At 46.7% G+C, this 21,706-nt stretch overlaps 1 long non-coding RNA gene across 1 annotated transcript in view; it reads left to right on the top strand.

The window, feature by feature from the left end:
- LOC308576080 overlaps positions 1-21,706 on the top strand; it is a 114,454-nt gene that overhangs the window by 79,777 nt on the left and 12,971 nt on the right. The window lies entirely within an intron of this gene.

Below are 21,706 nucleotides of genomic sequence, written 5' to 3' on the forward strand. Positions count from 1 at the left end.
GGTATCTGTTCTTCTTTCACTGGGACTTCTTTCATTTTTGGGCAAGTAACATTCTTGCCGCTGTAGTATCATACATGAATAGATTTCTATACAGTTTGGGTAGTTCTGTCCCTATAATTCCCAAAACTTTATGTATGTTTCAAAGCATGGCTGCAATATTTTTTTATTTTTCCCCCTTTCGGTTTTGCCATTTTCGTAGACCGCTTTTGAGGATTTCCTTTTTTTAACAATCAAGCAGTGTAGACATTTTATTGAGCAAATAAATACAGTTGTACTTCGGAAGTCAAACAGAATGCGTTCTGAAAGTCCGTTCGACTTCCGAAACGTTCGACTTCCAAAGCACAGCTTCTGATTGGCTGCAGGAAGCTCCTTCAGCCAATCAGAAGCCCCATCGGACGTTTGGCTTCCAAAAGAACATTTGAAAACCGGAACTCTCACTTCTGGTTTTCGATTGTCCGGGAGCAGAAATGTACAAGTTCCGGGGCGTTCGAGAACCGAGGTACGACTGTATAGGAGCCAACCCCAATAAAATATGTAAGGGGGCCAGGCACCCCCAAAGTTGGCAGTGTTGCCATTCACATGGTGTGTGTGTGCTGCATCTTTTGATCAATTATGCAGGGCTCAGATTACACCCCCCCCCCATATTTTATTCAAGTTGGCACCCCTGTAGTACACACACATAATGAAGATGCTCTTGGGTACACCAGAGCGCACATGTACGTACATCTGAAGTGGTGAAGATGCGTCTGGGTACACCCTAATATGCACATATTTATATACAGACACATCTACAGTGGTGAAGATACATCTGGGTACACCGTAATAAATGTACACATACATGCACACAGGTGTATAAGCTGGTGAAGATACCCCTGGGTACGCACACATAAATACAGTAAGCCCACAACTTATGTGGGGGTTACGTTCTGGAATCGCACCTAAAACCAAAATCATGTGCAGTCAAAACATATTGGAGCCAATGGCAAGTGTTAAAATCTTTTTTCCCTGGATGCCTACCACCTTTTTATTTCCCCCCCATTTTTTTGCCATGTGTAAAGCTGTATGCACATAAGTTAAATGCACAGAAGCTGTGGGCTTACCATATACAGTGGTACCTCTGGTTGCGAACGGGATCTGTTAAGGAGGCCCGTTCACAACATGAAAGGAACGCAACCTGCAGCAGCGCATCTGCACACGGGCGAGTTGTGATTCACCGCTCATGCGCGAGCGGCGAAACCCGGAAGTAACCCTTTCCGGTACTTCCGGGTCACTGCGGGACGTAACCTGAAAGAACATGAAGCAGACATAACATGAGGTATGAATGTACATATAAAAGATACGCACACACAGAGAGAGAGAGAGTGGTGAAGTTAGCAACCAATATAGAGAGCCAGTGTGGTGTAGTGGTTAAGAGCAGTGGACTCGTAATCTGGTGAACCGGGTTCGCGTCTTCGCTTCTCCACATGCAGCTGCTGGGTGACATTGGGCCAGTCACACTTCTCTGAAGTCTCTCAGCCTTACTCACCTCACAGAGTGTTTGTTGTGGGGGAGGAAGGGAAAGGAGAATGTCAGCCGCTTTGAGACTCCTTAGGGTAGTGATAAAGCGGGGTATCAAATCCAAACTCCTCTTCATATGCAAATACCCATACAGTGGTGAATATGGTTCTGGGTACACACCAACACACACACACACACAAGTTGTGGAACATGCTTCTGGTTCCCCATCAATATACAACGCCAGCAAACACCAACCTTTGTGACTTCTTGAGGTTTCCAAAGCTCTTCTGAGGAAGAGTGGGGAGTTGAGGCTGCAGTCTTCTGGGTAGAAGGGTCCTAGCTCAGTGGCAGACGGTCCACTTTGCACACAGACGGTCAACCCCTAGCATCACGTGGTAGAGCTGGGGAAATGGCAACTGCCCGAGACCTTGGAGAGCTGCTGCCAGTCAGTGTGGGCAATACTGAACCAGACGGACAGCCAGCAACCTGACTCAAGACAGGACAGCATCCTAATGTTCTTACAATGTGTACCTCAGCAGCCCTTGGAATGGAAGGTGGTGAAAGCAATTCTGGCTCCTTCACACGAACATCACACCCACCCACCCCTTTGTGACTCCTCTTTGTGTGAGCTTCAAAGCTCCTCTGAGGGGAAAAGCCCACAGTAGAGTGATCAATATCGAAGTGACGGCGCCCATAGTCATGTCACCAAGGGAAGTTCAAAAGTGCAGGCAGCTGTGTTGATTCAATAGAATCAGGGCTGGGGAGCCTTTGGCTTTCCAGATATTGATGGAATTCAGATCCCATTAGGGCCAGTCGTCATGGCCTGTGGTGAGGGATGATGGGAAACATAGTCCAGCATACCTGGAGGGCCGCAGGCTCCCTCTCTTTGCAGTAGAAAGAAGCACAGGTGTACCTCAGATGTAGCAGTACAGTGGTACCTCGGGTTACAAACTTAATTCATTCCGGAGGTCCATTCTTAACCCAAAACTGTTCTTAACCTCAGGTGCACTTTCGCTAATGGGGCCTCCTGCTGCCGCCATGCAATTTCCATTCTCATCCTGGGGCAAAGTTCTCAACCCGAGGTACCACTTCCAGGTTAGTGGAGTTTGTAACCCGAAGCATTTGTAACCCAAGGTACCAAGGTAAAGGTCATGACCAACTCGGGGGTTGCGGCGCTCATCTCGCTTTATTGGCCGAGGGAGCTGGTGTACATGTGGCCAGCATGACTAAGCCACTTCTGGCGAACCAGAGCAGCGCACGGAAACGCCGTTTATCTTCCTGCTGGAGCGGTACCTATTTATCTACTTGCACTTTGATGTGCTTTTGCACTGCTAGGTTGGCAGGAGCTGGGACAGAACAACGGCAGCTTACTCCGTCACGGGGATTCGAACCGCTGACCTTCTGATCGGCAAGCCCAAGAGGCTCTGTGGTTTAGGCCACAGCGCCACCAAACCTAGCCTAGTGAACAAAGGGGATGGATCATGTGCCAAGCCAAAACCACCCTCCAACTGCCCTGAAAGCTTAACGGCCTGGCAAAACAGTTCAGCAGGAGATCTCGTTGCTCCTGTTGTGGAGAAAAGGATGTGCTTTACCGCTGTTATGAACATGTCTACTTGGGAAGGAGGGGGGCAGCAGCAGGACTTGAAATTGGGGTAGGGATGAAGATGCTCTTGGCTTCAGACTGATATATACCCTCTGGAATTCCCTCCCTTTCAATATTAGGAAAGTGTCCTAAGAACATAAGAAGAGCCCAGCAGGATCAGACCACTGGCCTATCTGGTCCTGTGCACATGGTGGCTATCTGGCGTAGGGCATTTAACTATTGGCTTCGCCTAAACTCAACCCCCCCCCGGTCTAATATCCCTAGTGCTGCAAGATTGTCACAAGAGCGCCTGGACTAAAACCGTCTATCAAAAACTTCACTCTTGTGGTTTATCACCAAAACAGCTACTCACTTTGGGTTTTAGTAAAGCAAACAGTCTAATTTGTCAGCGCCTAAATGTTATTGAGCGTCAGAACAACTTGGCCACAATAAGGAAATTTTGCCCGTGGTATGACTATTTTCCACCTTCCCATTTCGACTCTCTGGCACCCTCTCTGCATCACCTAGCAATTCAAAAATATAGACGTGCTTTAACTCTCGCAAGATTGAATGGATTGCCCTTGGCTGTACAGTGGTGCCTCGCAAAACGAAAAACTCGCAAGACGAAAGAGTTTTCCGTTTTTGAGTCGTTCCGCAAGACGAATTTCCCTATGGGCTTGCTTCGCAAGAAGAAAGCCCATAGGGAAATCTCCAGGGACCTCTTTTAAAATGCTGGGGGTCGGGAGCAAAGACTTTCGCCCACCGCCGGCCTTCAGAAGAGGTCCTGGACCTCTTCTGAAGGCCGGCGGGGGGCAAAAGTCTTTGCTCCCCCCCGCCTGCCTTCCCGGGACAGCGGAGACTTCTCTGCTGTCCTGGGCGATCTTAAAATGCTGGCAGGCAGCAGCGAAGCCTTCGCTGCCGCCCGCCAGCATTTTAAAATCGCCCCGGGATAGCGGGGGCTTTTAAAATGCTGGCGGTCGGCAGCAAAGCCCTCCTGTCCCCGGAGCTTGCGGGGCGGGAGGTGGGGAGAAGGGCTTTTCTTCCCACCACCAGCCTTCAGAACAGCCTTCTGAAGGCTGGCGGTGGGAAGAAAAGCCCCTGTCCCCCCCCCCCAGCCTTCAGAAGAGGCCGGGGGACAGACTGTCCCCGGACCTGGTCTGAAGGCGGTTTCCATAGGAATGCATTGATTGATTTTCAATGCATTCCTATGGGAAACCGTGCTTCGCAAGATGAAAAACTCACAAGAAGAAAAAACTTGCAGAACGAATTAATTTCGTCTTGCGAGGCACCACTGTACTTGAGGGATGATTCCAACAGATTCCACACAAAAAACGCTTATGTCCCCGTGGAGATGGCAGTACCAAATTGGTGGCGCATGCCCTGCTGGCTTGCACTCTTGCGGAATGAGGTTATCACCCCTTTTTTATTGTCCATTCTGGGTCTCCCAGCCACTGCCACAGTGTCCTTTCTCTTGGCAGATCAAGACAAGCAGGTGACAACAAAGGTTGCAAGGTTTTTAGCTGGGGCAATCAGAATAAGGTCCACTATTTGACTACTGATTCAAATCCCTAAAATGTATTTTATATAACTGACTTTTTATTTCTATTCATTGTATATCGTATTGTTGTTTTACTGAGATGGCCGATGCAAATAAAGATTCATTCATTAAAAAAAAAAGTTTTGTTACAATCAACAGGGAAAAGTTTTCAAAGCTGAAAAAGTTATGTGTTTAAACAGGCTTCACCTGAACTCTGACCCAAACATGGACCATTGATATTTGAACTTATTATTCTGATGTTTGTTTTGCATTTAGTGGCATTTCCATGATTTTACATTCTTCGCCCTTTGGGGTATATATTTATTTTAATGTTAAGCAGTTTACAAATTTGTGCAAATAGTATTAAATAAATACTAGTATTTATAGTATTGAATAAAAAGCACACACCACTTTCTGATTTGAGGAATGCAGGGCACCCAAAGCTTCTTTGAGAAAAAGGAGAAATGGTGGCTGCACTCTTTTGAACATATGTACCATAGGATGCGGGTGGCGCTGTGGGTTAAACTACAGAGCCTAGGACTTGCCGATCAGAAGGTTGGCAGTTCGAATCCCTGCGACAGGGTGAGCTCCCGTTGCTCAGTCTCAGCTCCTGCCAACCTAGCAGTTCAAAAGCACGTCAAAGTGCAAGTAGATAAATAGGTAAGGCTCCGGTGGGAAGGTAAACGGCGTTTCCGTGCGCTGCTCTGGTTCACCAGAAGCGGTTTAGTCATGCTAGCCACATGACCCAGAAGCTGTACGCCGGCTCCCTCGGCCAGTAAAGCGAGATGAGCACCGCAACCCCAGAGTCGGCCACGACTGCACCTAATGGTCAGGGGTCCCTTTACCTTTACCATGGGTTGGGATATTATTTATTTATTAAGAATTGCAATGAAAACCTATCCATCAAATTCACTGGTAAGCTTTAATTTAGAGATGAAGAACCTGTTGCATGCAGAACTTTTTTTAAACTCAGGTCTGACACTGTTATTTGATCCTTTGTAACTTTGGGGCCACAAATATTCAGCATGGAGATAAAACGTCACCATCCAATACCAGTCATTCCCCCACCCCCACCCCGCCTTTTGTGCTTTGCCTGACTGCAAGCTTGAAGGCAGTGGTTGCGTTTCAATCCTTGTGATATTAATAACAACAACAATAATTCAAACTTACGCTGTGACATGATGTTATTGGGGCTGGACTGGGGCTGGAATGGGCTAAAGAATATTAATTCAGATAACCAGAAAATGTGTTCAACACACTTTAGAGAATGTTGATTCAGCTGTTTAGTATTTCAAATTCAATTGCTGAAAATTAGCATTGGTTTGTCACCCACTGGAAGCGGTGCCCTCTGCTGGTTATCTTTAATTCATGCAGATTTAAATGCACACAGAAAATAACTGCATTTCATAAAGCCAGCTTATCTGGAAAGTGAAAGAAAGGGGAAGTGGTTTGAGTGGCACCAGAGTACAAATTAGGTTTTGAACAGGATGTGAACAGAATCATGAAAGGCTAAAGTGAAGAGAATCGTTGTGCAGTCTCACCCTGATTTTTTAAAGCACAACTTATATTTGCATTGATCGCGGGGCCACTGATTGGCGTTTGGTCACTGTTGCTTTTCATGTACGCTTAAAAAATATAAATCTTATTATTAGACGGTTTTAGTAACATTTGTGTGTATTTTAGCATTCTGGTTGCTTTCTATCTCGGGTGCTATCTGTAGAAGAGAGTCAAGGAGTGTGTTTCTGTTTGTTATAAGTTAACATTTTCTTTTCAGAAGTCATCTAATCTAAGATCCTGTTTTCACAGTGGCCAATCAGAACCAAAATCCAGGTCTCTGCCACCGTGGCCAAAGGACAGGCTGTATTCATATTGCAGTTCACTCCATTTTTGTACAACTTTCCCCAACTGTTCAGTTCCACATTGTATCTGAGCTTTCATGTAACATATCCAAAATGTGCAATGCTGTATGGACCACTTGTTGTATTTTTTTAATGCTCTCTGTCTACGACCAAGGTCATCGAGTCTGAGCTTCCACATGAACCACCACTGACAGCAACAGCAGCACATATATGTTTCACAATACCTTAAAGGTAAAGGGACCCCTGACTATTAGGTCCAGTCATGACCGACTCTGGGGTTGCGGCGCTCATCTCGCTTTATTGGCCGAGGGAGCCGGCGTACAGCTTCGGGTCATGTGGACAGCATGACTAAGCCGATTCTGGCGAACCAGAGCAGCGCACGGAAATGCCGTTTACCTTCCCACCGGAGAGGTACCTATTTATCTACTTGCAACTGGTATGCTTTCGAACTGCAAGGTTGGCAGGAGTAGGGACTGAGCAACAGGAGCTCACCCCGTCGCGGGGATTCGAACCGCCGACCTTCTGATTGGCAAGTCCTAGGTTCTGTGGTTTAACCCACAGCGCCACCCACGGCCCTTTCACAATACCTTATTCTCTCGCTAATTATGCTGTTTTAAATGTGTATTGTATATCTGTTTTATTTTAAAATCATTCTAAGTTTCCTGTTAATTATTCTGCTTTGCCATGAGCATAGCCAAGGGTTGCCCCCCCAATCCACAAACATTATTGAAAAGCATTGAAAGAACTCAATTATTTAAGGTTCCACCCCTCCCAGAAGAAGCCTGCCTCCCCCTGCTGTGATTTCTCAACTTTTATTTTCTAAAAAAACTCAACAACTTTGGCTACCCCACCCCCCAGCAACAACAAAAATCCTGGCTATGCTCATGTGCTTTGAATGTAAGTTTTAGATTTGGTTTTCTTCTGCAGTGTTTTATTTTGGAATGTTTTGTTTTATCATTTAATGTAGGTTTAATGTTACCCTGGGTGGCGCTGTGGGTTAAACCACAGAACCTAGGGCTTACCGATCAGAAGGTTAGCGGTTCGAATCTCCGCGACGGGGTGAGCTCCCGTTGCTCGGTCTCTGCTCCTGCCTACCTAGCCGTCCGAAAGCACCTCAAAGTGCAAGTAGATAAATAGGTACCGCTCCAGCAGGAAGGAAAACGGCATCTCCGTGCACTGCTCTGGTTCGCCAGAAGCGGCTTAGTCATGCTGGCCACATGACCTGGAAGCTGTACGCCGGCTCCCTCGGCCAATGAAGTGAGATGAGCGCCGCAACCCCAGAGTTGGCCACAACTGGACCTAATGGTCAGGGGTCCCTTTACCTTTTTTTAACCCCCTCCCACTTAAAAATATCAAGTTGTACAGAGATGAATTTAATTATATATACCATTCATTTCATCTCTATATCAGTTTACACTTTTTAATCTATCTATCTATCTATATTATAAAAATGTGGAAGTTAACAGGGGAGCATCATGAATATGTAATAAAACATGTTCCCAGCTGCTGCCACAGACCCACAGAAGGAAGCGGCGCGGGGTGAGCCCTTCCTCCGGGCATGCGCCCTGCTTGCCCCCCATGCTGACCCCTTGCATCCTTCCTGGGACTGGCTGGTGGCAGCTGCTGGCCCTCAAGTCCCCAGGAGCGTGGAGCAGGGCGGAGTCTGATGCTGTTGCCTGACAAGCTCCGCCCCAGGTGGGAGGAGCAACAGGAGCAGCAACTGTGGCATCACGCATTCTGGGAGCAGCTGGGAAGAGGAGCAGGCGGAGCTGTGTGTGACCCAGGAGCGCCCCCTAAAGGCGGAGCTGGATGCAGTGGGGGCACTGTGCCATTTGGGGCCGCTTTGCAAAATTCATCACTCCAGGGTAGAATCTACACATGCATGAAAAAATGCTGTGAAAGTATTTTGAAAAATACAGTGGTACCCCACAAGACGAACGCCTCGCGAGACGAAAAACTCGCAAAACGAAAGGTTTTTTCATTTTCGAGTTGCCTCGCAAGACGAATTTCCCTATGGGCTTGCTTTGCAAAACGAAGCTTGCCCCGGGGACAGCGGGTCTTCTCTTTTGAAGCAAGGGGCGGCGGGGAGAAGCGATCTTCTCCCCACAGCCCCAGGTCCAGGGACAGCGGGAAGCGCTTCCCGCTGCCCCCGGACCTCTTTTGAAGCAAGGGGCTGCGGGGAGATCGCTTCTCCCCACCTGCCCCCACCGCCCGGCTTCGGAACGCTGCTCCGAAGCGGGGCGGGGGGGAGGGAACACCTGCCCCCACCGCCCGGCTTCGGAACGCTGCTCCGAAGCGGGGCGGGGGGGCGGGAACACCTGCCCCAGCCGCCCCGCTTCGGAACGCTGCTCCGAAGCGGGGCGGGGGGGGCGGGAACACCTTCTGAAGGCGGGCGGGGGGCGAAAGTCTTTGTCCCCCCTGCCTGCCTTCCCAGGGGCTTTTAAATCGCCCCGGACAGCGGAGAAGTCCTCCGCTGTCCCGGGCGATTTTAAAATGCCGCCCGCCAGCATTTTAAGATCGCCCGGACAGCGGAGAAGTCCTCCGCTGTCCCGGGGTTTTTTAAAATGCTGGGGGTGGGAAGAAAAGCCCTTGTCCCCCCCCCCAGCCTTCAGAAGAGGTCCGGGGACAGACTGTCCCCGGACCTGGTCTGAAGGCGGTTTCCCTAGGTACGCATTAATTGATTTTCAATGCATTCCTATGGGAAACCGTGCATCGCAAGACAAAAAACTCGCAAGACGATGAGACTTGCGGAACGAATTAATTTCGTCTTGCGAGGCACCACTGTACATTGAATCTTCCATAATTCGCTTTCGCCATCTAGTGTCACATTTGTATATTGCACATTACAACACACTTAAAACGTTTTGTTTGCATCTGTGTAGCTGAGTGCCCAAACAGAAGGGGAAGAAATGGAGGCAGTGAGAGATTTTACTTTCTTGGGCTCCATGATCACTGCAGAAGGTGACAGCAGTCACGAAATTAAAAGATGCCTGTTTCTTGGGAGAAAAGCGATGACAAACCTAGACAGCATCTTAAAAAGCAGAGACACGATCTTGCCAACAAAGGTCCATATAGTAAAAGCTATGGTTTTCCCAGTAGTGATGTATGGAAGTGAGAGCTGGACCATAAAGAAGGCTGATCACCGAAGAATTGATGCTTTTGAATTATGGTGCTGGAGGAGACTCTTGAGAGTCCCATGGACTGCAAGAAGATCAAACCTCTCCATTCTTAAGGAAATCAGCCCTGAGTGCTCCCTGGAAGGACAGATCCTGAAGCTGAGGCTCCAATACTTTGGCCACCTCATGAGAAGAGAAGACTCCCTGGAAAAGACCCTGATGTTGGGAAAGATGGAGGGCACAAGGAGAAGGGGAAGACAGAGGACAAGATGGTTGGACAGTGTTCTCGAAGCTGTGGGAGGCAGTGGAAGACAGGAGTGCTCTGGTCCATGGGGTCACAAAGAGTCAGACAAGACTAAATGACTAAACAAGCTGAGTGCCAGGACGTCAAAGTGCTCCGTTTTCCAAAAGGAAGTGTTCGTCGGGTGTTTCCTCAGGGGAATTTGGAGGCTGGAATCAACAAGCGATGACGTTTATTTATTTGTCCCATTTGTTAGTCGCTTTTTCTTCCACAGGGCATCCCGAAGCAGTGGCGTAGCGTGGGTTGTCAGCACCCGGGGCAAGGCAAGTAATTTGCGCCCCCTCTGCCCTAGGGGCAGAGAGATGCGAGTGCGAGCGCACCCCCCCCAGATGTTGCGCCCGGTGCGGCCGGCTCCCCCTGCACCCCCGACGCTACGCCACTGTCCCGAAGACAAACACCTCCCCACCACCACAGGGATACATTAAAACCAAGAGGAAAATTAGTGCCCATGGTACTCCCTCAGCAGGTCCCCTCAACGCTCCTCTGTGTGCCAAGGGACAACCTGGTTTCTCTGCAGTCATAGAAGTCAATTCCTAGGGGCCAAGGTCCTTCCCCCCCCCCATAAACTATTGGCGGGGGCCATCCCCCCCCAAAGTTGATGGGCTGTGTCATGTGATCGATTATGAAGGGCTGGGCTTACCTGGGCTCCCACAATATTTTATTCAAGTTATATATACACATACAGTGGTACCAAGGTTCTCAAACTTAATCCGTTCCAGAAGTCTGTTCCAAAACCAAAGCGTTCCAAAACCAAGGCATGCTTTCCCATAGAAAGTAATGCAAAATGGATTAATCCATTCCACACATTTTAAAACAACCCCTAAAACAGCAATTTTACTATCTAACGAGACCATTGATCCATTAAATTAAAGCAATCATCGATGTACTGTTCTATAAAATAAATAAGACAGTATTGTAGATGATAACAATTAAAATTATTTTCCCCTTGCCTGCACTGATGATAGTCATTGTTTGGATGGGGGGCTTTTATCCATTTCTGCAGTCATACAATCAATCAATCAATCAATCAATCAATCAATCAATCAGCAGCTGAACTGGGTTTCACACAATCACAAAAACAAATTCACTGAAAAAGCCTCAAAAATAAAAACGCAAAATAAATAGCAAAAACAAAAGCGCCAAACTTACCGTATTTTTCGCCCTATAAGACGCACTTTTTCCCCTCCAAAAATGAAGGGGAAATGTGTGTGCGTCTTATGGGGCGAATGCAGGCTTTCGCTGAAGCCTGGAGAGCGAGGGGGGTCGGTACGCACCGACCCCTCTCGCTCTCCAGGCTTCAGGAAGCTATCCGCTAGCTGTGGGAGACCCAGCTCTCCCAGGGCTAGCGGAGACCTTGCCGGCACCCAGAAGCTTGGGGCGCGCTGAGCTCCGCACGCCCCAAGCTTCGGGATTAGCGCAGCGGTCCGCTAGCCCTGGGAGAGCCCCGTGGCTCTCCCAGGGCTAGCGGACTGCTTGCCGGCACCCAGAAGCTTGGGGCGCGCTGAGCTCAGCCCACCCCAAGCTTCAGGATTAGTGCAGCGCACCTGGGGGGGAAATAAATTTTTTCCCCCTTTATTTCCTTCCCCCAAAAAACTAGGTGTTTGTTTTAAATGTCGCAATGGTTTTTCGGCTCCCAGTTTTTTTCCCTTCGGAAACGGGTCCAAGTGGCTCTTTTTGTCTTAAAGGTTGCAGACCCCTGGACAAGGCTGACAGTACTGAAGGCTTGGTTTCGTTCTGAGGTCAAATGAGCTTCTCAGACTTGGGGGACAACCAGAGATATGCCTTTCTGATGTGACATATTTCACTTTTGTGCAATCTAGGTTATGTATATTAGATTGAGTAGAATGGGCTGCTGCTGTTTGAATTAAAGTCATATTTAGCTGTTAGGTATCTAGTTGTTAGGAGAGCCCTAATTTAGGGCTGGCATATTTCAAAAAGTGAAAATTCGGACACAAAAGTTGAGCTTTCTTTCTTTTTTTGGCCAAAGTTGAGCTTTTTTTGGTTTTGGCCAAAATCGCCCTCCCCCCAAAGTACGTTTTGAACTATTTTTTTAAGAATAATCAACAACGTGGGTTGCCATAAATCTGGATTTCCCCTGACATTTTGCCGATTTCCTCCCAGACACTGCTTCCGACTGCAGTATTCCGGGTATGTCTGGGAGATTCTGGACGTATGACAACCCTACCTAAGTCCCATTATGAGACTACGGTTCCCAGAGTAAGAACCCATCTTTCTAAGGAATGCTGCTAGCAGAATGGCAGGGAGGGGTTTCCTAACAATTCTCAGCACCCTTAACAAACTACAGTTCCCAGGATTCTTTGAGGGGAACCCAGGGCTTTAAAAAACAGTATAATACAGTGGTACCTCGGGTTAAGAACTTAATTCATTCCGGAGGTCCATTCTTAACCTGAAACTGTTCTTAACCTGAAACACCACTTTAGCTAATGGTGTTTCCCGCTGCCGCCAGGCCGCTGCCGCGCAATTTCTGTTCTCATCCTGAAGCAAAGTTCTTAACCCGAGGTACTATTTCTGGGTTAGCGTGGTCTGTAACCTGAAGCGTACGTAACCTGAAGAATATGTAACCTGAGGTACTAGTGTAATACTGCTTTACATTTACCATATTTTTCTGTGTATAACACGCCCCCTATTTGAGGGGACTCAAATTAAAGAAAATGGGGGGAAATTTCCCAGAGTTGTTGAGCTTTTTTGGGGGAGGGATTGCAAATCAAAAATTACCCGCCAGACCGACGTGACTGCCAAAGCCCCCAATCGTCTGCCCGCCAGCTGCAAGCACCCATGTATAAGACAAGACCTATTTTTTTACATTTTTTTGGGGGGGGGTAAACCTAGTCTTATACACGGAAAATTACGGTATATCACATATCACCAATGGGGCCTAGGTGACCATCTGCCAGGGATGCTGCAAGCTGCAAAATCATGTACTAAGCAGCCCTTTCTGCCCACTAATTCTATATTTAGGGACTCGTTTTCAGGCATTGCATAAATTCATGTGTCCTACTTTGCGATCCATGAATAGTGATCCTTGGGGAACAGCCTGCTTGGCCAGATCAGGTCCCTTTGTCGGCTGGATTATGAGATTTAAGTGTGCATGTAAATTCCTTTGATTTAATTGTTGGTCGAAATACATACCTCCCCGTCCCCAACTACAATCTCACACCCTTCATAAGAAGTGGTGTTTAATAACTTATTTATTTATTTAAGCAATGCTGGAGTACACCACTAGATGGCGGTAAAATCAAAGGAATCCATTTAAACAAACTTCAAGCTGCCAGTCCAACCTAGGCAGAACAGTCCACTGGCACATCTGTGACATCGTATTTATATTATTACCTGGTTTCCAGTGGTGGTGTGTCTGGAGATATGCACCCCAGTAGGGGATCGGGGCCAAATCACCATGGGTTTCAGCCAGCAACAAATTTCCCCACAGGGTTGCATGCTTAGTCTGTCATGAGCTAGTCAAAAGGGAAGGTCACATTGCTCAGTGGTCGGAACATTTGCTTTGCGTGCAGAAGGTCCCTAGCGTCTCCAGGAAAGGCTGGGAACTGGGGTGCCAACTTGAATAAAATATTGGAGGGGATGGGGGTCAGGTAAGCCTCACCCCGCATGTTGTTGTTGTTTAGTCATTTAGTCATGTCCGACTCTTCGTGACCCCCTGGACCAGAGCACGCCAGGCACTCCTGTCTTCCACTGCCTCCCGCAGTTTGTCAAACTCATGCTGCTAGCTTCGAGAACACTGTCCAACCATCTCGTCCTCTATCGTCCCCTTCTCCTTGTGCCCTCCAACTTTCCCAACATCAGGGTCTTTTCCAGGGAGTCTTCTCTTCTCACGAGGTGGCCAAAGTATTGGAGCCTTGGCTTCAGGATCTGTCCTTCCAGTGAGCACTCAGGGCTGATTTCCTTCAGAATGGAGAAGTTTGATCTTCTTGCAGTCCATGGGACTCTCAAGAGTCTCCTCCAGCACCCTGCATAATCGACCACAAGACACAGCACACGCACACCATATGAATGAAAATACCCGTCAACTTTGGGGGTGGTCCAGCCCCCTCAAATATTTTATGGGGGGGGGTGGTAAAGGGACCTCAGCCCCTAGGAGCTGCAGAAAACTCTGGAAAGCCCCAGCCTGCCAGTGTACCCATGATTTGACCCAGAGTAAAGCAGTTTTCAATGTTGCTATGAAATCTGTTATGGTCCTTTATTGCATCAGAGGCTCTCTTCTTCCTCAGAATTCAACAATAACTTTCCTTGTGGGGTGATAGTTGCTGCTGCTGCTGCTGCCGCCCTAGGAAGACACTGAGATTATTCTCAGATGTTTAACCTTGTGTGTGTGTGTTTGTGTGTGTGTGTGTACAGGCAACGACCAATTTACGCACGTCCAACTGCAACCGTGCACATTGCACCGAACCCACACCCTCCAAGTGTCCCTATTTTCCAGGGACGTCCCTGATTTAGACAAGCTGTCCCGGTTTCTGATTTGATCCCGGAACGTCTTGCTTTTCCTTAGGACGTCCCTCTTTTCATTGGAGGGTATCGAGTTATCCGACCCCCGAGCCATCTGAAGGCAATCCTGCATAGGGAAGATTTTTTAAATGCTTAATGTCTTATTATGTTTTTATATATGTTGGAAGCTGCCCAGCGTGGCTTAGGGCAACCCGGTCAGATGGGTGGGGTATAAATAGTAAAAAGATCATTATGAAATGAGACGTTCCTACTTTCATCTGAGAAATGTTGGAGGGTATGCAAAGCCAGAACCAATTTAAGAACGGCCGAAGGAGCCCGAAAAGGACACAAAGGTTGAAAAACAGCACCAGACACCACAAGCCTTTCCAAATGCAATTCAAGAGCTCTTGCGCTGACCGTTGAGGCCTCTGGAGAGTTGGAGTTTGAGAAAAGTTCAGAGGGAGTGGATTGTGGCGGAGTTTGGCTTTGGGTAAGCGCTGCTCGTTTTTCAGAGGGTTTTTCAAGGGTTTAGAGGGTGTTTGCAGGCTCTTCCGACGGTGTTTCAAATATAGGCAATTTCACGTAAATGCATGGTGCCTTGCAATGTAACCGCCGCATAAATTGGGAATTGCTATTTATTTAACATGCCCACCCTTCTTCAATATAGATGACAGTTTTAAAATGTACATCACGTAGCTTGTTCTACATACGGTTGACGCTCGGGTTGCGAATGTGATCCGTGCGGGAGGCACGTTCGCAACCCGCAGCATTCGCAATCTGTGACCCGCACGTCTGCGCATGTGTGGGCTGCAATTCGGTGCTTCTGCGCATGCACAAAGCATGATTTAGCGCTTCTGCGCATGCGCCGAAACCCGTAGGTAACCATTACGGTACTTCCGGGTTCAGCGCGGTGCGCAACCCGAAATCACGCAACCTGAAACGTCTGTAATCTGAGGTATGACTGTACGTGCCACAACAACGTTTATGTCTTAATATGCAATGCACTGTGGACCTTTCCTAGTGAAATTCCTGGGCCCATGCCATTATCCTCGGTTTAGCTCTCGCTCCTGCACATTATTAGAGAACACCACAAACTAAGGCCGCCTGCTGATGTATAACCACCTCTGCATGCCCACCACACATTCAAAAAACCCACTCAAAGGTGTCAGACACCTAAACTGTGTTGTGAATCATCTGCTTTTTGCTGGCTGAGAGAATGGCTGTCTCTTAAAAGCACTGAAGTGTTGGATAATGGCAGATGAAGTTGATGGACTAGACGGAATTGGCGGAAAAGATTGGCAAGATCCGAGACCAGGGAGAAGAGTCGGTGGAAGAAGACTGGGAAAAGTTTAAGGACTATTTATAGAAATATTGTAAAATTAATGAATGTTAGAAGAATGTTGGAATGAAAATATATGGCTTCAGTAGAAATGTTATAAGGAATTAAGCATAAATAGATTAATAGAGTATTAAAGAAAAATAAGGTTAAAAGGTGTTAAGATAATTATAGGATAGAAAACAGGGGAAGATGGTAAGGAATTGCTGAAATAATTAATAGAAGTGGAATACAAAAAGGGAGGTGTGAGGAGGCCGTGGAAATATGGGAAAGAAAGATAAGATATTGGAAGTTTTTTCTTTTTTCTTTTTCTTTTTTTCTTCTTTTTTTTCTTCTTTCTTTTGATGTATTTTTAAATTGTTTTTGTTTTGTTATGTTAAATTTTATGTAGTGTTTTTGTATTATAATGTATTGTTTTTTCTTTGTGTTTTCTTTTGTAAGTGTTTAAATTGTTGTAAAAACAATAAATATTATTATAAAAAACCCACTCAAAGAATCATGGGAACTGTAGTTTGTCAAGGGCGCTGGGAATTATAGTACTGTGAAGGGTAAGCTACAGTTCCAAAGATTCTTCATGGGCAGGGAATATGATTTAAATGTCTATGCAGCATGTGTCTGTATACAGTGGTACCTCAGGTTACATACGCTTCAGGTTACACACGCTTCAGGTTACAGACTCCGCTAACCCAGAAATAGTGCTTCAGGTTAAGAACTTTGCTTCAGGATGAGAACAGAAATCAGGCTCCGGCGGCGCGGCAGCAGCAGGAGGCCCCATTAGCTAAAGTAGTGCTTCAGGTAAAGAACAGTTTCAGGTTAAGTACAGACCTCCGGAACGAATTAAGTACTTAACCTGAGGTACCACTGTAGCTGTGTTTCCCTTTTATGTTTCCCTTTAAGAGAAATGAGGGAAAGAATTCCTGCCTAATTTTCTCCTCATTGCTAGCTTTCATGGGGAGGGAATTAGGACTGTACAACTGTAACAAAATGTTGCAGCATATATCCTGTTTCCTAGGAGGGCTGCTTATATTTCAGCTTCCTAAAGCAAGCCCTTCCATCTCCTCTCCCTGATTTTCTGTCTTCATTATCCCCTGACATTCTGTGACCACTGAGCATGCTCAGTCCTCACTGAGGGTTTTTTTTTTGAGGGGGCGGGGCATTAACCCTTCAGGTTTTAATTTTTCAAAACTTTTGTACACAAATTCCCTGAGCGTCCCGATACCTCCTTCCTGTTGCTCATTGGCCCCATTTTTGCTCAAATCCTGTCGGCACACACCATCCGCGTTCCGTATTAGAGGGAACGATCATTTAGTTGATCAATCGCTCGGATTAAATGGCTCAAATGGGAATCAAATTGCTTAACTTGAAGAGATATTTGATAGCTTTATTGTTTTTAGCGCAATTACTTACAAAAATGGCAGCCAGCGAGCACTGTTCTAGAAGAGTTACCTCTCCTCTTTTCTCCTCCAAGACAATGCGTGCAGATGAAAACAGGGAACACAACTAATTAGGGCCCTCATATTTACAGGACCGCTTCTCCTGGTCTGCCCCGCAGAGGACCTTAAGGTCCATGAATAACCATAGTTTAGAGGTCCCGGGCCCTAAGGAAGTTAGGCTATCCTCCACCAGGGCCAGGGCCTTTTCAGTGATGGCTCCAACCTGGTGGAATGCTCTGTCCCATGAGACTAGGGCCTTTCAGGATTTAACCTCCTTCCATCGGACCTGTAAGACAGAGCTATTCCTCCTGGCCTTTAATTTGAATTCAGCCTGATCTTTTATTTCCCTTCTCTTCCCCCCTCCCCTTTTATGAAGATCACCCGCTCTGAGACCCCACAGCTAATTCTCCCCTGGCCTCCTCGCTGGCCCAAGTAGGACTAATTCAGCCAGCTAGCCCTGGTGACTATCTGATGCTTATTAGATGGGTTTCCCCTAAATTGATTTCTGAACTTTGAATTTTATTGTTATTCATGTTTTTATACTGTACTTTATGCTGCTTTTACAATTAAGTGTTTTAAATTTGTTGTTAGCCGCCCGAGCCCGGTTTTTGAACCGGGACGGGCGGGGTATAGATAAACATTTATTTTATTTTTATTTTTATTTTTATTTTTATTTTTATTTTTATTTTTATTTTTATTTTTATTTTTATTTTTATTTTTATTTTTATTTTTATTTTTATTTTCCATAGGGAAGTGTTTGTACCAACACCTGACCAATGAGGAATTTGTCAGCAAATGGCAGAAAACCATGGCTAAAAAAGCCACCTCTATTGGTCTGTCACCCCCCCCCCCAACTGTATTACCTTGGTTACCAAAAGATATTAAAGCAAAGATTATGGGATAATGCACACAGTGACTTGCAGTCTCGATCACACACAGTCTGTAGTCCGCTGGCAGTAGGAGTACAATATGGGCATGTCTTTAAGTTAACACCTTACATTAAAAACCTGACAGTACCAAACTATTGAAGGCTTTTCACCAAAGCCAGACCAAACGTCTTCCCTTCTGCAGTGTTGGATGGCAGGTTGAGAGGATTTCCCTACCAGGACACACTTCGCTCATGTGCTCAAGACATCGATTCCATAAAACATATTTTGTTGCACTGTGCAAAATATGAGCAAGCCAGGACTGAACTGATATTACCCTTGCTGGTACCTTTCCCGGGAAAATGAGAGGCTCACTATGTCAGGTTCCTATTGGAAGACTGGACAAATGCTAGAACATTAGCAGTGGCAAAGTTTTTATCAGTGGTTGCAAGATCAAATGATCCCAATATTCTGAACAAAATGCTTGTTTAACCTGGAGGTAGGCTGTATGAATTGTGTCTTGCTTGTAACGATTTGTTGGGTCTCTGGACCGTAATAAAGATTGTTGTTGTTGTTATTATTGTACATTACTTTCAGTGGTGTCTACTCAGAATATGAGTTGTGTGAATACAACCCAAAGGGAACTATGCCTTGTGGTTTGCATCCAATGAAGTGTTAAGTAAGTTTCCAGTCAGCTGCCCTGGACCGGCTGGAGGCAGAGGAGTGGTGGGAGACACCAGCCAGGGAAGCCCCTAGGGAACCCCCAGGGGAAGACACTCTGAGCCAGGGGATTGGTGGTGGGATTTTGATGAGTGGCCAGAGGCAGAAAAGAGAGAAAACTGGGAGGAGAAGGAGGCGTTGGAAGCTGAAGAGGCAACAGGGAAAATGCAGGCGGAAAGACACACAAATGCAACAAGCAATCATTAAATATGCAAATAAATTAACAATAAATAGTAATGTTCCTACCTGAACAGGGGGAGGGGGGTTGATTAATGGCCCAGATCGACCACTGTAAACAATTAGCAGTATTTGAATAACCCTTGTAGTGTAACAAGAACTAGGAATATATGGGATGCTTAAAAAAATTGGAGTGACTTAAAATTTGCAGCGGAAAAGGACTAGAGATGAAACCCATGGAAGGGTGGGGGAAAGTCCAGAGATTTGAGTGAATCTTTGTTTATTTACCTTTGTATTACTTATGACTTTGAATGTAAACTTTAACTTTGTAAAACCAAATACAAACTATTATATAAAAACAAGATCAATGGCCCAGATCCAGTAGAGTAATTTCTGCACCACACTGACACACCTTTCTCATCTATCTATCTATCTATCTATCTATCTATCTATCTATCTATCTCTGTCTATCTATCTATCTCAGGTAGTTCAGTCAAAGGTGACTATGGGGTTGCGGCACTCATCTCGCTTTCAGGCCGAGGGAGCCGGCGTTTGTCCACAGACAGCTTTCCGGGTCATGTGGCCAGCAGGACTAAACCGCTTCTGGCACAACAGGACACCATAACAGAAACCAGGATGCAAGGAAATGCCGTTTACGTTCCCGCCGCAGTGGTACCTATTTATCTACTTGCACTGGCATGCTTTCAAACTGCTAAGTTGGCAGGAGCTGGACAAAGTAATGGGAGCTCGTCCCATTGCAGGGATTCGAACAGCCGACTTTCTGATCGGCAAGCCCAAGAGGCTCTGTGATTTAGACCACAGCGCCACCAGGGTCCTCGTTTTTCATAGGTCAAATACAAATACAAAGAAATACATCTCACAAGCCCTTCTCCATCCTCCATTCAGACAAGCTAGAGGCATCGCCAGTGTTGAAGGGCACATTCCAGCCAGGCAAAACCATTCAAGGATGGTGCAAAGTCGGGCCTATGAAGGGTGTGGCTTGGGGGAGAGTCAGAGGAGGGGGGTGGCTGGAAGAGCTGCATTTGGCCCCCCCAGGCTAAGGCTCCCTGTCACTGATGTTAAAAGGATGCAAGGACGAGGGTGTTCCAGATCTCGTTTCATTTATGGAGGGCATATAATGGGGCTGTAATTTCCCCTCTCCTTTTAAATAGTGCAATTACATGCTTTAATGACAGCTGTTGAAATAAAGCAAGAAATCTAAAATATATGTAATTATACACTAGGTATATTTATGGGACAGTTCTTCTGTAAAAGCTGAAACCTCACTCTCTTACTCAAGAATATACAAAAAAGGTGTTTGTCCAGCAAGGAGAGAGAATGGTGGAAAGGAAATTAGCGTTCGTTGGAGTTTACGGAAGGAGTTACATTTTGTGGCAGAGGGAATCCAGGACTTGCAGGGGTATTTCAGTGGGGAGTTGAAAGCTTTCTGGAAATGGCAACTCATCTGGGATGCACCAACCTTCCTGATTTTCCAGGGACAACCCTTTCTTTTCTGGTACCCACCCTAGTTTTTAGAGAGATGGTTTGGTACTGTTTTGTTAGTGGCAGTTTCCAGCAGCGACATTTTTCAGGATTTCAATGTTCTCCCCACCAAAGGAAACGACCACAGTTCAGCAGGAAACCCGTGGCTGGAGGAAGGTTCGAAAGCATTCAGTAGTCAAATGACTTTCTCTTTTGCCTACTATTCCAGCCCAATTCAAACCTCGCAGCAAACCATGGTTGTAGGAGGCTTATTTATGGCTCATGTCTGAGCTGGCAAACCACGGTTTGATATCAGCTAGCTAAGACAAATTTTAGAAACCCCGTAGTTTGAAGTAGGTTTGCAAACCATGACTTCATGTCTGAACTCAGGCACTGGCCAAGGATCCCAGGATACAGAAGGGGCCCCATTGTTAGGATCACCTTACTTGCAAGTAGGACCTTGGTAAAGACACATGCCCGGCTGACATGTTCTCTCCTTCCTGGTTGATCGTTCAGGAGCATCAAAAGCTTTCTCCAGACCGAACATCACAGTGACTGATACCAAGAAGCATCAGTACACTTACGGAACAGCAGAGTATTAGCGTTTCGCGTAACAGAACTCAGTAGCTCAGCATTTTGGGTTAAACCACAGAGCCTAGGACTTGCCGATCAGAAGGTCGGCGGTTCGAATCCCCGCAACAGGGTGAGCTCCCGTTGCTCGGTCCCTTCTCCTGCCAACCTAGCAGTTTGAAAGCATACCAGAGCAAGTAGATAAATAGGTACCACTCCAGCGGGAAGGTAAACGGCGTTTCCATGTGCTGCTCTGGTTCGCCAGAAGCGGCTTAGTCATGCTGGCCACATGACCCGGAAGCTGTACGCCGGCTCCCTCGGCCAATAAAGCGAGATGAGCGCCGCAGCCCCAGAGTCAGCCACGACTGGACCTAATGGTCAGGGGTCCCTTTACCTTTTTATTTTTATTTACATATAAAACACTTGGAGCATTCTGCCTCAGCTCCGTCCTCTTTCTCACCAGACAGCAAAGAGAAAGAAACAAAGGACAATAGTCCCACTTCACGGAACACAGTAACATAAACATCCTGTCTCCGTCACTTTCCACACTGTGGAATGAAAACATACACTGTCATGTGATAGACAACAATCCCATGACTGCAAACATGGAGCTAGAATCCTAACAGCCATCAACCCGACCTGTCTTCCAGTCACTCATTGCCATGCCTGGCTCCCACCTGCAGCGGCCAGCTAGCCAGCTGCCTCCACCCCCACTTCTCTGCCTCACCTGGGCTCCCTGCAATTGGAGTGTCTCTCTCTCTGGGGCTTGCCT

This window comes from Podarcis bocagei, assembly GCF_964188305.1.
Source record: "Podarcis bocagei genome assembly, chromosome: 16".
Lineage (NCBI taxonomy): Eukaryota > Metazoa > Chordata > Lepidosauria > Squamata > Lacertidae > Podarcis > Podarcis bocagei.